The 15743-nt window shown below is 36.8% G+C and overlaps 1 protein-coding gene across 2 annotated transcripts in view; it reads right to left on the bottom strand.

Annotated features, from left to right (window-relative positions):
- VPS54 (VPS54 subunit of GARP complex) overlaps positions 1-15432 on the bottom strand; it is a 102373-nt gene extending 86941 nt beyond the window's left edge. For both annotated transcript variants that reach the window (XM_065929060.1, XM_065929062.1), the window contains exon 1: positions 15293-15432. The gene's annotated coding sequence lies outside the window, so the exon portion shown is untranslated. The remainder of the gene's footprint in view (positions 1-15292) is intronic.
- Positions 15433-15743: the final 311 nt, after the last annotated feature.

Here is a 15743-nt window from a genome sequence, read left to right as displayed (position 1 = left end):
AGTCCAAAGGCCATGAACCAAGAACTCAGATGTGTGAGGGCCAGAGAAGATAAACGTCCCAGCTCAAGAGGAGAGAACAAATTCACCCTCCTTTGCCTTTCTGTTTTATTCAGGCCCTCAAAGGATTAAATGATGATGCCCGCCCACACTGGCAAAGGCAGGTATCTTTACTTAGTCCACTGAATCAAGTGCTAATTTCTTCCAGAACACCCTCAAAGACACACTTGGAAATAATGTTTTGCCATCAATATGGGTATCCTTTAGCTCAGTCAAATTGACACACAAAATTAACTATGACGCTTCATTAATCAGGAACAATGCTATTATTAAACAGCAAAAGTTCAGCTTCAGCTTTACATCTACCTCCACTATAAATCTTTTTTAATGGCTATTAACCCTCAGAGGGTTTCCATGGTGATTCAGTGGTAAAGAATCTGTCTGCCAGTACCAGAGAAGCGAGTTCAATCCCTTGGTCGGGAAGATACCCTGGAGAAGGAAATGGCAACCCACTCCAGTATTCTTGCCTGGGAAACCTCATAGACAGAGAAAACAGGTGGGCTATATAGTCCATGAGGTCACGAAGAGAGTTGGATATGACTTAGTGACTAAACAACAATAACCCTGAGAAAACTAGCCTTCCTTTGATCTGGGATACTTATGATCTATATCAGCAATTTACAAATTTTTTGATCCTATAGCCCATCAGTTAAAAAAACTTTTAAAAAATCATCATTTATAAATTATATAGGGTACAGCATGCATTATATTAATGCATACAATATAAAATTATTCTAAATGAAAATTTTTTAAGAGAGGAAAAACATTTAAAATAATCTGTTAATTGCTAGCAAAAAAGTAACTTTTTACTCTATTTTTAATAGATAGTAATGTGATTTCACTGTGATTCATTATTATTAAAAATCTTGATTTAAACTTCATGAAATGGTGATTCAAAGGTTTGGCTCTGAGTTCAACTTATTTTTATACCTGGCTTTTAATGCTTGTTACTGGGGCAGGGGGAAGTATCTCACATATGGATATAGAACGAAATGGAAGAAATCACTGATCACACTGTCTAAACTCTCTAATTTGAGATTTTTAAAACAAGGAAGAAAACTCTATTCTGGACTTTTAAAGAGATCATCATTTAACAAAACAGCACAATGATGGAAGATTTCCAAACATCCATTTTTTTTTTAAACATCCATCTTTAAAACAGATTTACAATAGCTTGAGTGTTTCTAAAAAATCAACTACTCTATTTTTTCACTATACTTTACATATAAAATTTTATATATAAAACTTTTTTTATTTAAAAACAAACAAAAATACCCTGTGGGGACAGATTTAATATGTCTGCCTGTCTGTGTCTGTGTATTTCATTCTGTCTGGTTACATATTATTGTCAAGTCACATGCCATTTCTGAAAAAGAAAAAAAAAATTAGCAAGTTTGCTAATTTCTTCTTATTAATAAATGCTTTTTCTTCTTGTTAATAAAAACATACATAACATATTCTTGAGTTTGACAGCTCTTTTGTACTTTTAATATATGGCTATGGAAAAGCTTGTATTAAGAGTAGGAGAATCCAACTCTGTGCTTTGTTATTTACTGTGGTTCCATTATTAGTATTTATCCAAGATGTGACTTCTCAAAGGAGTTATTGAACATATTGTAAGAGTTGGTTTATTTAAAACTATATAACATAATTTGTAAACCTAATTAACTACTCATAAAAGGCTATTACGTCACAAGGATAAACTAAGTGAAGGACACTACCGTTAATCCCTTGAGCTTACTCACTTATCTATATAATGTGACTACCTAATAAATAAACATGTGGACTGATTGAAGATGTTGGTATCAAACTTCATAACAAATATTTGTAAAAGTCCACTTCTTTTTTCTTTAGATAAAAAATGAATATTCCTTAAGCTGCATGCAATCTGACAATGGAGTTTAGACTTAACCCACAAGACTGTGGTGGGCCATTATAGACTTAAGACACTAGCGTTGAACTGATGATACATCATTCCAGAAGAGTATTAGTAAAGAGGGCCAAGTATAGTATCTAAGAGGACTCCAACAACATTTCTGAAGAAAGAAAGAAAGATATAAAGAAAAACTTGTGATAAAGAAGAGAAGGAATATCAAAGCAGGCAGAAGAAAAAAGGGAAGAAAAACAGCTCAGAATTCACAAATAAAATATTAATACTAAGGGAAAAAACCTTCTTTACATTTGGCAGTTAGGAAGTAACCGCATCACATTGGGAAGCAATGTCAAGTCCAATAGTGTGGGTGGAAGCAGAATGCAGAGGTTGGAGTGAAATAGGTGAGGAAATTAACACACAATGATTATTGTTTCAAGAGACTCAATTATAAGAGTATAAAACAGAATACATAGTACAATCTCATTTTGATATAAAAACTTTATATAGCTATATATAATGTATGAAAAGGTATATGACAAAATGTTAATGATGGTAAATAACAGGTTTTTCCTTACCACAGTATTTAAGTACTTCCTCCTCTTACCTTATCCCCCGTCCAACACACATATCCTGGTTACTCTCTACTACCAGCCTTATGGTTTGTGATCTTTATAGTACTTTCTCAAATTATAACTGATTATTTACCTGCTTATTTCCTGTCTTTCTCACTACATCATAAAATTATACTTGTTTCATTCATCTTTCTATACCACACCTAGCTGGTATACCACCACCTAGCTGGATGAATGTTCAATGAATGAATGAACAAATGAATGACTATAATGGAAAAAGAAGTAAGCACAAACAAGCCACTAATAATGTTTCTTATAAGTTCATGTTCCAACAATCTAAAAACCTAAGTCAAAAATATGTTACCTTGTTTGTATAACATTACCTGACACCCTAAAATTTGATTCTAGATTTTTATCTTTCCTGTAACACAGTATAATATATTGGTTAAGAAAACTGACCATAAAGTGAGTTAGATCTCTATCATTTATTAGTAGTGTGACCTTTGACAACTTTCGTACCTTGCTCTCAGTTTCCTCATTTGTAAAATGCAACAGCAACTAAGTGTCTTCCTCATAGCAATGTCGTAACATTTAAATGAAATATAATTTACATAATCTATGTAAATCTTGGCACATGGTAGACAGTCAACAAATAATTGCACTACTACTATTTATCATTATAAACATCTTAAGCCTTAACATTTGGATTGTGCCATACAAAGTTTTAAAATTAAAGTTTAGGATTCTAAACTTCCTCCATTGCTTCAGTGCCTCTAGTTTGAGGTGGAGGAAGCAAACCAATACGGGCAGATAGAATTTACTATCAGAAAAGTGGTCAAAGCAACAGTGGTCCTCAAAGCCATGCCAGTCAAAGGAAAGAAAAAGAGAGTAGTGGAAAATAATGATGAAACTTTAGCAATTTTTGAAAAAATAAAAGCAAAACTGTTTGTGAGACAGAAGAGGGATGATGAGGCACAGAAGCTAGAAGAACTATTTTTGGAAGACACTTAATAATGGTCAAAATTCAGTCCATGAAAGTGGAGTGGATGAGACAGTTGGACCAGACTTTAAAAGATCATCTGTCTCAACTGTTTATCAATATGTGAATCCTTTCTACTCGGGGTCTCTCTGCCTCCATTTGAAAACTGTCAGTAATGAAGTGACTGCTTCAGAAGCAGATTATTACTATAAAGCAACTATAATTACTTTAGGAAAAAAAATTATCTCTTGTAGTAAACAGAATCCTGCTTCCCTGAATTTTGCATCACTATTCCTAGTTCAATCACATTACAGGAATAATAAATAATTCTAGTCACAGGAAAGTAACATTACAAAGGAAGAAAGTGCCGAAAAAGAGGGGTAATGAGAACTCAGAGCAAGGAGTGGGGCAAATATACATAAAAGGTAAGGAAGAAAGCAGTCAGAAAAATCATCCTACAGAAGCCAAGGGAGAAGGATCCACAAGGAAAGTATGAACAGTAATGTCAACATGCTGCAGACAGAGAGGTCAAGGAGGTTTTTCTTTAACTTCAGAAAGGAAACTGGATTAGAAGTTTTAGGACAATGTTTGGGGCAGAAGCCATACCACAAGAGGTTAAGTAAATGATGAAGTAACAATGCAACAATATCAACATAGTTTTGGTGATGAAAGAAAAGCAATTAAGAGTTGAGCAAGAATTTTTTAGGCCATGGGAGACCTGAGCACATTTATAGGCAAACAGCAAGAAATCAACTGAGGGTGAGATTAAAAGAAATAAGAAAAAGTGGTGGAAAAAGGAGATGAGAAGGAAGAATTAGATTCTCCAGGGGAATGGGATGGATGGAGAGGAGGAAGCAGAAAAGATACTGAATAGTTATACCCAGAGACTATGAGGCACCTTGGGCTATGCCCCACTTTGAGAAAAACAGGACTTTGTCAAGTAACAGTAAAAAAGTTAGCAGGTTGATCCAGAAAAGTTGCCTTCCATACTACTCTCCTGCCTAATACCCTTATTCATGATGTGCAGAGAGATCAGCCGGGACTTGGGTGAACCTGGACTGCCTCATTCCCACCACAAGTTCTGAAAATTATCTGAAGTCCTAAGATCAAAAGGGCAATGAAAATATGTTACCCATGAAATAAAGGATGGCAAGGGAGAGGGAAGCAACAGAAAAACAATAATAACAACAGTAATAATTACTAAACACTATATGGTACATAATTGCTTAGTTTCATTTATATGATTTTGCTGGTCCTACTAACAACCTTCCAAGAAAAACATTTCTGAATGAATCCATAAATGAATGAAACAGTGATCCCTATTCTGTGATAGAGAAACAAGTTCAATAGTAACTTGGCTTCACACCATTTAGCTAGTTAGTTGTGAAGATATGATTTGCACTCAGATCTTCTGATTCGAAATTCCATATCTCTGTCCCCAAAGCACATTAGCTCTCTGGAAAGAAAATAAAAAAAACAAATCTAAGTTTTTCACTTTGCCTCCCATCCATGTCAGGCACCCAGTGCTTTACTTTTCTGTCTTCTTTTTCTCATCAATTACCAATCCAATTATTTAGAAGAACAATTATTATTTAAGTCCACTTTTAAAAATAAATGGCAACAATAATTAATATCTTTGATAATTTTTTAAGGATTATTTTTAGGGCAGTTTTAGGTTCAAATAATTTTATAGGACTGAAATGGGCAGAAAATTATTAAAGAAAAAGACACTATACATTTTCATTAGTATAATTTACCATTTTTCTTAGCAAAAGGGTAATTCCTGAGCGGCAATGAGGGATAAATATGCTACAATGGGTCACCAACATGAGAAGACAAGTACTTATTTATATGACAGCATTAATTTGTTAGTATTTTTCGAAATCTCAAATCTTTATGCTTAATAGTTAGCTTCATTATTGAGATCACTGTAAGCAATAATATATATGATATATAATATTTTATAACTTAGCTACTTTAAAAATTATGATTAAACCAGACTCTGTCAGATGATAAATCTTACATAGTAGAGAAGTATATTATTTTCGTTCTAGCTGAAGGAAAGAAGCTTAACTACACCATTAGCCAGAAATTGGCTCTTAAAATTCCAAAAGTGTTGTGCCAAGTGTTTCTTAGAATATTACATATTTGAGATATTTTAAATTTACTATGATTAAAAAATAATCTCTAATAATTTTTATCAAATCTATCTTTGGTTGGACATTAAAGTATTTTTTTTCTTGCATATATCAGTATTTCTAAATTGAGGGAAATCAAGTTGAACCTAAAGAAACACAGAAAATAAGAACAGAGTTACGCTAATCTAATTTGCTTATTCCTTACATTCCCATTTGACATTTATGAGACCCTTTGCCTTGAAGGAAATTCTAAATACATGCGCTTCCTTAAGTTCCTTATTTACTTTTGATTTAGTGACAAAAAGGAACAATAAGAGAGAATCGTATCTGGAAGGATAAGAAATATAAATATTATAATATTTTTAAATATTATATATTAAATTTACATATTCTTAAATAGCTATGAAATAAGTAATATTAAATGTGTGACATTCTTATTAGAAATAAAATTACAAGTATCCTCAAAATACAGCATAAATACATTTTAAAAATCTAGATGTTATTAAAAATAAAAACAATGTCTGTTTTCCCCAGCATCTATCACACAATATGCTAAAAAAACATACTATAACAGTCACTGAAATTAAGGTTCATAAGCCTGGAACTGAATGATATAACTGTACTGTGAAAAATCTGTCTCTAACATGTAAAAAGTTGAATGTAAACAAAATATAACTTGGATGCTTTATTTTACTCCTTTAGAGCATTGATATTACTGTATTACTAGTGAAATTTTGTCAGAGTGAATCAGATAAGAACATGGTATTCTATTCTTGGTGTCTTAGCCAAAGAGTAACAAATCCTAAAATCACTCATTCAAAGTTACTGGAGAATACAAATGTCTTAAATATGTAAATCAGTAGACACTTATTGACATATCTACAAAAATAGTAAAATTAAAATAAAATCTATATAATCTACCCTACCTTGAAAGTAGTTGCTAAAAGAAAACTACATATTAATGTATTCTCAAGAAGGACAAAAATGACACTAGGCTTTATCCATTGTTTGGGTTACCCTGCCTCTTTCTAGAGTAAAAATAATCTAGTGTTAAGTCTATCTTTTTTAATAAACTATATATTTCATATAGGTCCTTGAAGGGAAGGTTCTTCAAATAATCTAAATAAGTATGTACTCTATAAAACATAATAAAGATGATGCTGGTTAAAAAAATTTTTAGAGAGAAAAAAAAGCAAAATAGCTAGAAACTCATCTGCAGTGAGTCAGTAAGTGATTCAAGAATGAAAATATTTAAATGTTAGTTTGAGGTATAAAGTAAGTAACTGTTACTATGAAGTTCATTAGTACTATAACCCCAAACCAACAATGAAATAGCATTTTAATGAATTACTGCTTGGTATTACCTCTATACCTCTCCCCACTGTTTGGGTCTCTTAGCCCAATTCTGCCTTACAAGTTTCTCTACTTAGCTTGGATCTCATGGTCAATAACATGTTTAATTTTCTCCTTGCTCATCCATCTTCAGTACAATCTGTCTTTGCTTTTGTTTCTGGCTGCAGAATATTGTCAGAGAAAATTTATGTAAAACATGCAGATTATATATTTATGAGTTCCAATCTCAAATGAGGCTTTGCTCAGCAGTCCTTTCACTTATTTATCCTCAAGCACTTCTCTTTCCCAATTCCTACAGTATTTATAACAAACTTCATTACTTTCATGTTCCCTAGCTTACCTCCAATCTCATGCTCAAAAAGTAACTGTCTACCACATATCAATAAAATAAGGTCCTCAGATATGACTTCTTCCATTCATACCCTAATATACCTAATTCTCACCTATACACAACTCCTAAACCTTCTGAGTACAGTATAAGATGTCTGCTCTTTTCCAGAGCTAATCCCCCAACCTGCTGTTCTTGATCTCATCTTTCTCCACTCCAAGACCTTGTTCTATGAATTATCTCCTGATTCTCCTATTGTCAATTTCAAAATAAAAAGTCAAGTACTAAAGTTCTTTCCTTCAGCTCTATCTATTCAAGCTAACTCGTCTTATCTCTTCACTGGCAAACCTCTATTCTCTTTCTTGTCTACCTCCTTAGCAATCCACCTTTCATCTTCACCACTTACTTGGCTCTAGAAAAGGTGAGAAATGACTTGATTTCTAAATTCAGTTGCTAATATTCAGCTTTCCTGCTCTCACTGCTCTCAAAAGTCAGCAAAGGTAATAAATATAGACAGAATGAAAAAAATAGAAATATCACTATTTGTAATTCTCCAATGCAATGGCTGATTCAAGCAAAGGTGATTAATGGGGATGCTAAAACCATAAGTTTAAAAGATTGTTAGGAACATGATATTTACATGGTCACAAAATATCACCAAGTGAGTTTAAAACTTTTCAGTAACAATAATATGAATCAATGGACCAACGAAGGCTTACTAAAAACTGAAGATAAGCAGAAATGAGTCAGTTAGATGAAGGGGAGAAAGAGTGTGATAAGGAGAACCCTTAAGGAACAGGGAATAATAAGTACAAGGGTTTGGAGGGAAGAGACAGCCAAGTGTCAGAAACCACAAGTAATTCAATCTGTTTATTTGAGGAGCAGGGAGTTGTGGAGAGTCACTGGCCTAGAGAGATAAATTGGGAAAAGAACTTAAATGAATTTATAAATCTGCTAAAGCAGTAAGGAATATGAGTTTCATCATGAGGATAAAAGAAAATCACAGAAATAAACTGAGGAATGATATAATCAAATTTTCCCTAAGAAAGATCACTGATTGTAACACTGAGAACGGACTGGAGAGGACTAAGACTAAAAGAGATGAAATAGGAATAGTCAGTGAGAGAAATAGTGAGAGATGACAACAGCCTAAACTCAGATAATAGTAGAGAAGATGGAGAAAACTGGATGGATTTTATATCTTTCTCTATTTCTAACTGCTTGTGAGTATTTCATACCCAAATTTGTAACTGCTTACTGGGTGTATCTTTACCTGCAAATCTCAGAGACACCTAAAATTCAAGATATCCAAAACTTAAATTCACTATCTTTATCCACCTTTCTCTACCTTCCTTCTCTATCTAGCTCAGTAAATAACACCATCTATGCAGCTTACCAAAATCACTGCAGATGGTGATTGCAGCCATGAAATTAAAAGACGCTTACTCCTTGGAAGGAAAGTTATGACCAACCTAGATAGCATATTAAAAAGCAGAGACATTACTTTGCCAACAAAGGTCCGTCTAGTCAAGGCTATGGTTTTTCCAGTGGTCATGTATGGATGTGAGAGTTGGACTATAAAGAGAGCTGAGTGCCGAAGAATTGATGCTTTTGAACTGTGGTGTTGGAGAAGACTCTTGAGAGTCCCTTGGACTGCAAGGAGATCCAACCAGTCCACCCTAAAGGAGATCAGTCCTAGGTGTTCATTGGAAGGACTAATGTTGAAGTTGAAACTCCAATACTTTGGCCACTTGATGCGAAGAGCTGACTCATTGGAAAAGACCCTGATGGTGGGAAAGATTGAGGGCAGGAGCAGAAGGGGACAACAGAGGATGAGACGGTTGGATGGCATCACCAACTCGATGCACAAGGGTTTGGGTGGACTCTGGGAGTTGGTGATGGACAGGGAGGCCTGGCATGCTGTGGTTCATGGGGTCGCAAAGAGTCGGACACGACTGAGTGAATCAACTGAACTGATGTATCTTACCAAGCTAAAGACAAATAGGGCCAACTTAACTCTTTGATCTCTCTACATTCTTCAATTTCTACACCAACTTTAATTATCCTATGGACTCCACTCTTAATCACAAATCCAGTCCTTGCTCTCCATTCCAACTGACACTGCTATAGCTTAGGATTTTATTTAGCCAAACTGAAAAACAAAACAAAACAAACCAGGTCACAAACTTTCTTGATAACTAATATGATTTCAAAATTATTCACTCCACAGGAGAAAAACATTATAAGACATGACGTATTAGAATATTCATATACAAACACCCAATCTCTGAACTTAGTTTTAATCAAAAAGCTAACTAATTGAACATAAATTATTCAAATCAGTAGCATTTATTACATGAAAATTTACCCCCACTTTCTACAATCTGATTTTTTTTTTTTGGCCACCCCAGCTGTGGCTTGCAGGATCTCAGTTCCCCAACAACTGAACCTGGGTCACAGCAGTGAAAGCCTGGAATTCTAACCACTAGACCACCAGGGAACTCCCTACAATCTGATTATTTTTTAAGTTCACCATGAAGTGAAAGTGAGAGGGAAATGGCTCAGTTGTGTCCGACTCTTTGAGACCCCATGGACTGTAGCCTGCCAGGCTCTTCTATCCATGGGATTTTCCAGGCAAGAATACTGAAGTGGGTTGCCATTAAAGTTCACCATACTTTTTAAAAAATCCTACCAATACCACAACGTGACTTATTTTGAATACTGTCTACAACCATTCTACCCTCATGCTGTCCAAAAAAAACTCACTGGATAGCTGGAACACTGTTTTATCTGCAGTTTTACTTTTGTATGATTGTGAAGGAAAACTGACCAGTTTAACAAAATTCTAAGATTACATTTCTCCCATTTATTTCAAGTATTTCAGTTAATCCAACTCTAAATGTACCACATGGACTACTAAACATATAGAAAAATCAAAACATCTCTTTATTGTATAAAAAAGGATGTTGAAAAATAATAAAGAAACAAATCTAGAAATAAATGAGATTTTACAAATAGTGGATAGGTTTAAAACCCCTATGTCTTCAATTAAATCCTCACATTTGAAGAGCAATTACCAGTGGTAGAAAAATTCTTCTAGAAAAAAGAAAGGCATGAATAATAAATGAAAGCAGAAGGAATTATTCCCAATAAGGGAAATGATCCAGGATAACTATAGTTTACTCTTGGTAAGGTCAAAACTTTTTGTATAAGGCACTTCTGAAATTTTTAATTCTTAAATTATACATTTTTAATGGCTTTTCAAACAGCATATTTTGAAAACAAGGTAACCTTTCCCTGATAACTCAATTTTACCATTTTAATAATCTGTTTTATATTATGGTGATACCCTCAGGTGCTACTGAAGGAAGTCAGTCTGCCCCTAGGTGAAAGAGCTTCAAATTATGGTGATAATACTAGCGTCAATATTTTGGCCACCTGATGTGAAGAACTGACTCTTTGGCAAAGACCCTGATGCTGGGAAAGATTGAAAGCAGGAAGAGAAGGGGATAACAGAGGATGAGATGGTTGGATGGCATCACCAAATCAATGGACATGAGTCTGAGCAAACTCAGGGAGTAAGTAATGGACAGGGAAGCCTGGCGAGCTGCAGTCCATGGGCTTGCCAAGAGTCAGACACAACTGAGTGACTGAACTGAACTGACTAGTTCTTTCACTAGTTTGTTATCTATATATTTTCAGAACTCTCTTCTCCCTAAAGACGTTTTCAGCAGTTACTTCTCTGCCTTGCTTTCTACATTCCTGCTTCAGCACCATCTATATCCCTTTCTAATTTGAATCTTCTGAAACAAGTAACTTTTTTTAATTAATTGAAACATAATTAACATGTAACATTATATTAGTTTCAGGTACAGTAACTAACTCATATAGTATTTTATAGCTGACATTGCATCTTAACACATTACCTCATTTAATTCTCACAATAACTTTAAAACACAAAAATTACCACTATTCCTACCTTATATATGAGACAACTAAGGCTCAGAAAGATTGAGTAATTTATCTAATAAAGTCATAAGGTTGGTAAATAACAGAAGTGATTCCAACTTTTCAATCTCCTTTCATCACCAAATTAAACTTGCTACAAAGAAATTAGAGTCAAAAGTGAGTCCTAGGACTTCCCTGGTGGTACTGTGGCAAAGGGGGCTTTCCCAGTGGCTCAGACGTTAAAGAACCTACCTGCAATGCAGGAGATCCAGGTTCGAGCCCTAAGTCCGGAAGAACCCTGGAGAAGAGAATGGCTATCCACTCTAGTATTCTTGCCAGCAGAATCCCATGGACACAGAAGCCTGGCAGGCTACAGTCCACGGGGTCGCAAAGAGTCAGACAAGACTTAATGACTAACACTTTCACTTTCACTCTCCCTGTGGTAAAGAAACTGCCTGCCAATGTAGGGGCCACCTGTTCCATCCCTGGTCCGGCCCCACAGGCCGTTGGGGCAACTAAGCCCATGTTCCACAACTACTGAGCCCATATTCTGCAACTACTGAAGCCTGTTCGCCTAGAGCCTATGCTCCACAATAAAAGAAGTCATTGCAATGAAAAGCCTGAGAATCACAATGAAGAGTAGAACTGCTCACTGCAACTAGAGAAAGCCTGCATGCATCAATCAAGACAAGCACAACCAAAAAGAAATACTTTTTTTTTAAAGTGGGGCCAATAAGAAAAAAAAGATGAGATTCATGAGGAAGCTTTGAATTTTTCTGCATCATAATATACATTATTAATTAATTAAAACACAGCTTACTTCTCTTCCTTGGCAGTTGAAGCTACCAGAAAAAAAATTATCTAGGTAAAGAAAATACTATTTATTTTCAATTCAAAAACCTATGTACCAGTAACGAACAAGTCAAAACATAATAGCTCAAATCTGCAATAAAATAAGGCTGCCATTTTCAGAAAGAAATCAATTCTTTTATTTCAGATTTGAAGACTACTAAGCAAACTAAAAAAATATCTGCATTATGTCACAGATTTTCCCCTCACTGCCTCCTCTTGCAAAGAGAGAGAATTGCCAGAGGACCTAAAGTTTAATCTTACCCACCAAACAATGCCCAGAGAATATTTTCCCATCTGGTAGAAGTCAGGAACATTAGCTCAGGCCCTTTCCAGAATCATGCAAACCACAGATTTAGAACATTACTGATATTTAGAGTCGGATAATTCTTTGTTGTGTGTGTCAGGAGGTTGAGGGGGAGGCAGGGTGGAGTAGGATATGTCATGCACATTATAGGATATTTAGCAACAATCCTGGATAGAAGCCAACAGCACACAACCCTCAGCTGTGACAAGGAAAAATGTCTCTGGACATTTCCAAATATCCCTTGGAGGGCAAAACTGCGCCTCTGATTTAAAAGTTAGGGCTCTAGGTCTTGAAACAGGAGGCCTCCAACCAGCCCTGTCTAATTTTTTTTAAATTGTGTTTCTAAAATATGGATTTTTAAAAAATTAAGATGGTAACAGTACAAAAAGATACCTAAATAATATATATGTCATCCTCCTTTAGCTTAAAACATTTTATAGGATTTTGTAACATGAATCGCATGTATTGTCCCCTTCCTCCCTCCATCCCAAAGATGGGGAAATGTCCAGTTCTCTCACTACTCTGCTAGTAAAATGTCAAATACATACATCCATATATACGTACATACTTATATACACATAAGATCTTAACAGTTCTAACTTGCATATCCCCATTTCTTGCTTTACATGGTCACACTGGTTCTTGAGTCATGTGTCCTAGAGATTCAAGCTTCCACTCCAGATTTCCTCATCCGGTTTCTGCCATCTATTTGTGAAGGAAGTAGAAAGTAGGCAGATGACCTTTAAGATCTTTTCAATTCTAACATCCAATGGCAAAAACACTCCTTCAACTTTTACCTACTGATTCCCAGCTGACTAACCCACCTCCCTCAGATCACTGAAGTCATTCATGCTATCTTTTTTCTTTCTCCAGTAGTAATCTATGATGAATACAACCAAACAGGATGCAACTGTTTAAAATATCACTTTTTAATACCAGTGATCAGTTGATTATTTCCTGACTTAAACTATTTTAAACATGGAAATTAATTTTAAAAGAAAAACTTTTCAGGGAGTGATACTGTATATATGAGTGAACCATAACAGGCAACTATTGAGATGGAAAGTAGATTAGTGGTCGCCTAGGTCCCGGGGTAGGGTGGAGTGGTGAGAATATGGAGTAACTGCTAATGGGCGGAGGTTTCTTTTTGGGGTGATGAAAATGTTCTAAAGTTAGATTATGGTAATGGTTGCACAACTATGTAAATAACCTAAAAATGGATGAATTTAATACTTTAAGTAAGTGCACTTTACTCAATAGTTTGTAAAAAGCTTAAAGCAGAAAAAGAATTTTAATTAACTCTTATTGATAAAAAAAGAATGTCATTAAGAATAAATTCTGCAAAGTTTCCCATTTCAAGAGTTGTGTAAGATTTGATTTTAATTCTGACATAAAAACTTAATACCTATCCAGAAATTAACTTTTCCAGAAAATAAACAAATACAAATTTAATCATCTTTTCCTAATAAACTCTGGATACCTTAAACGCAATGAAAAACATTTCAGAAAGCCAAATGTTAGGGTAACAATACCTCTCTAAGACCAAAATATATTAATATCATCATTGACAACGAAACAGGGACAGTCTTTATAGTTTTGTTGTAGTGCACTCATTATAAAGAAAACCACAGAGATATTTTTAATTTCTTTTAAAAGTGATCCTCAGGTTGTAATGTCTGTCCTGATAACACAATAATTCTGAAATTAACAGAGTATCATTTTAAAATAGCCAAATCACAATAAAATCGCAAACATCTAATACCTTAGACCACAACTATCAAGCACCCAAAATTAGCACACATTGATTTTTTACCAAAACCTATCATAAGCAATGATGACAACGATGAACAATCAAGTAATACCTATTGCTAGGAAATCAGAATCTGACTGCAATCAAACAAATCCCATCATTCCATCTTACAAGTCATTAAGGCTCTCAAGCTACTCTTCCAAATAGAACACTTCATCAGATATAAAAGTCAACCTGAATGTCCGTCAAAATCTGCAATTTAAGTTACCACAGTAACATTTCTCAGTACACTATCATGACATCACTTGTCATTTTAAAGCATTTACTGTTAAGACTGCCCTGGGGTTTGACAAATCAGACACAGAACCAATTAAAAACAAAACACAAAAACATTCCAACTGAATTCTTCGAAAGTAAAGAGAGCCTCAATAAAGACCAAAATAAAGCTAGTTAATGGGGAATTCTTAAAAACAAACTGCAACCGGGGTCAGCCAAAATTCTAAAAATACCATCCCAAACTCAGCACACGAATAGGCCAAGTGTTAATTATAATGGGCAGGCAAAAGCTCCCCTGTCAACGACAGGAGGGCAGGTAAGGCCTGATCAATGCAGAGACGGAAAGACGTATAACTGAAGAAAATTAACTATTGAGCAAAATGATTGCGAGCTAAACTGCCAAACTGCAAAACACCGAGTTATTTTCTGGGCTGGCCATCTCCAGGAAGAAAAATGACTTTTTAAATTTAAATTATTCCACTAGGATCAAAAAGCGGCTTAAGGGCCCGGCTAGAAAAAGAAAGGGAAAGTTTGGGGGGAGCGTCTAAGGAGGGTGGTGGAAGTGCGACAGCCGAAATCCCAAGAGGGGCGAGAGGGGCGAGAGCGGCGTCGCAGCCGCCGGCTAGGGGCGAAGAGTACAGCTGCCGGCCCGGATCCCGGCGGGAGATTGAGAAGGAAGAGGAGGAGGTGGTGGCCGGGAGGAATGGAAGCTGCGGCGCTGGTCAGTTGTGACCGAAACTCCGCCGCCTCGGGCCTGGGAGGAGACAGAGGGGGTGGGGTCTCGGTCCTCCCTCCAGGGGAAGTCGGGGCGAGGGTGGGCCGCGAAGCGCTGGGGGCCGCGTGGGGCCGGCCCGACACCTACCTGCGGGTCCCGGGCAGCCGCCCCAGAGCGAGGCCTAGTGCATCGCCGCCGCCTCCAAGCCTCCACGTCGCGCTGAGGCTGCTGCTCCGCGGCCGCCGCCGCCCGGAGCCCGGCTGGGCCCGAGCCCGGCTTCCCGCCCCCGACCCGCGCCGGCTGGCCCGTCGGCCGGGGGAGCACAGGGCCGCCCTCTCGAGCCCAGCTCCGCTCGGGGGTGAGAGGCGGCAGCGGCGGCTCCCTCACGTCTCTCCCGGGTGTCCTGTCAGCCAGCAGTTTCCCCCGGGTCCGCAGCGCCGCCTCCGCCGCTGCTGCCACCGCCTCTCCCACATCCCCGGCCTCCAGAGGAGCCGCCGCCGCCGCCGCCGCCGCGCCGCGACCACTACCCCTAGCGATTCTGCTCCCTGCTCTACTGCTTCTCCTCACCCCGCCCGCCCGCCTCGGTCTGGCTAGGTCC

Source organism: Muntiacus reevesi, chromosome 3 (genome assembly GCF_963930625.1).
Source record: "Muntiacus reevesi chromosome 3, mMunRee1.1, whole genome shotgun sequence".
Classification (NCBI taxonomy): Eukaryota; Metazoa; Chordata; class Mammalia; order Artiodactyla; family Cervidae; genus Muntiacus; species Muntiacus reevesi.
This window is presented reverse-complemented; position numbering and strand designations above follow the sequence as displayed.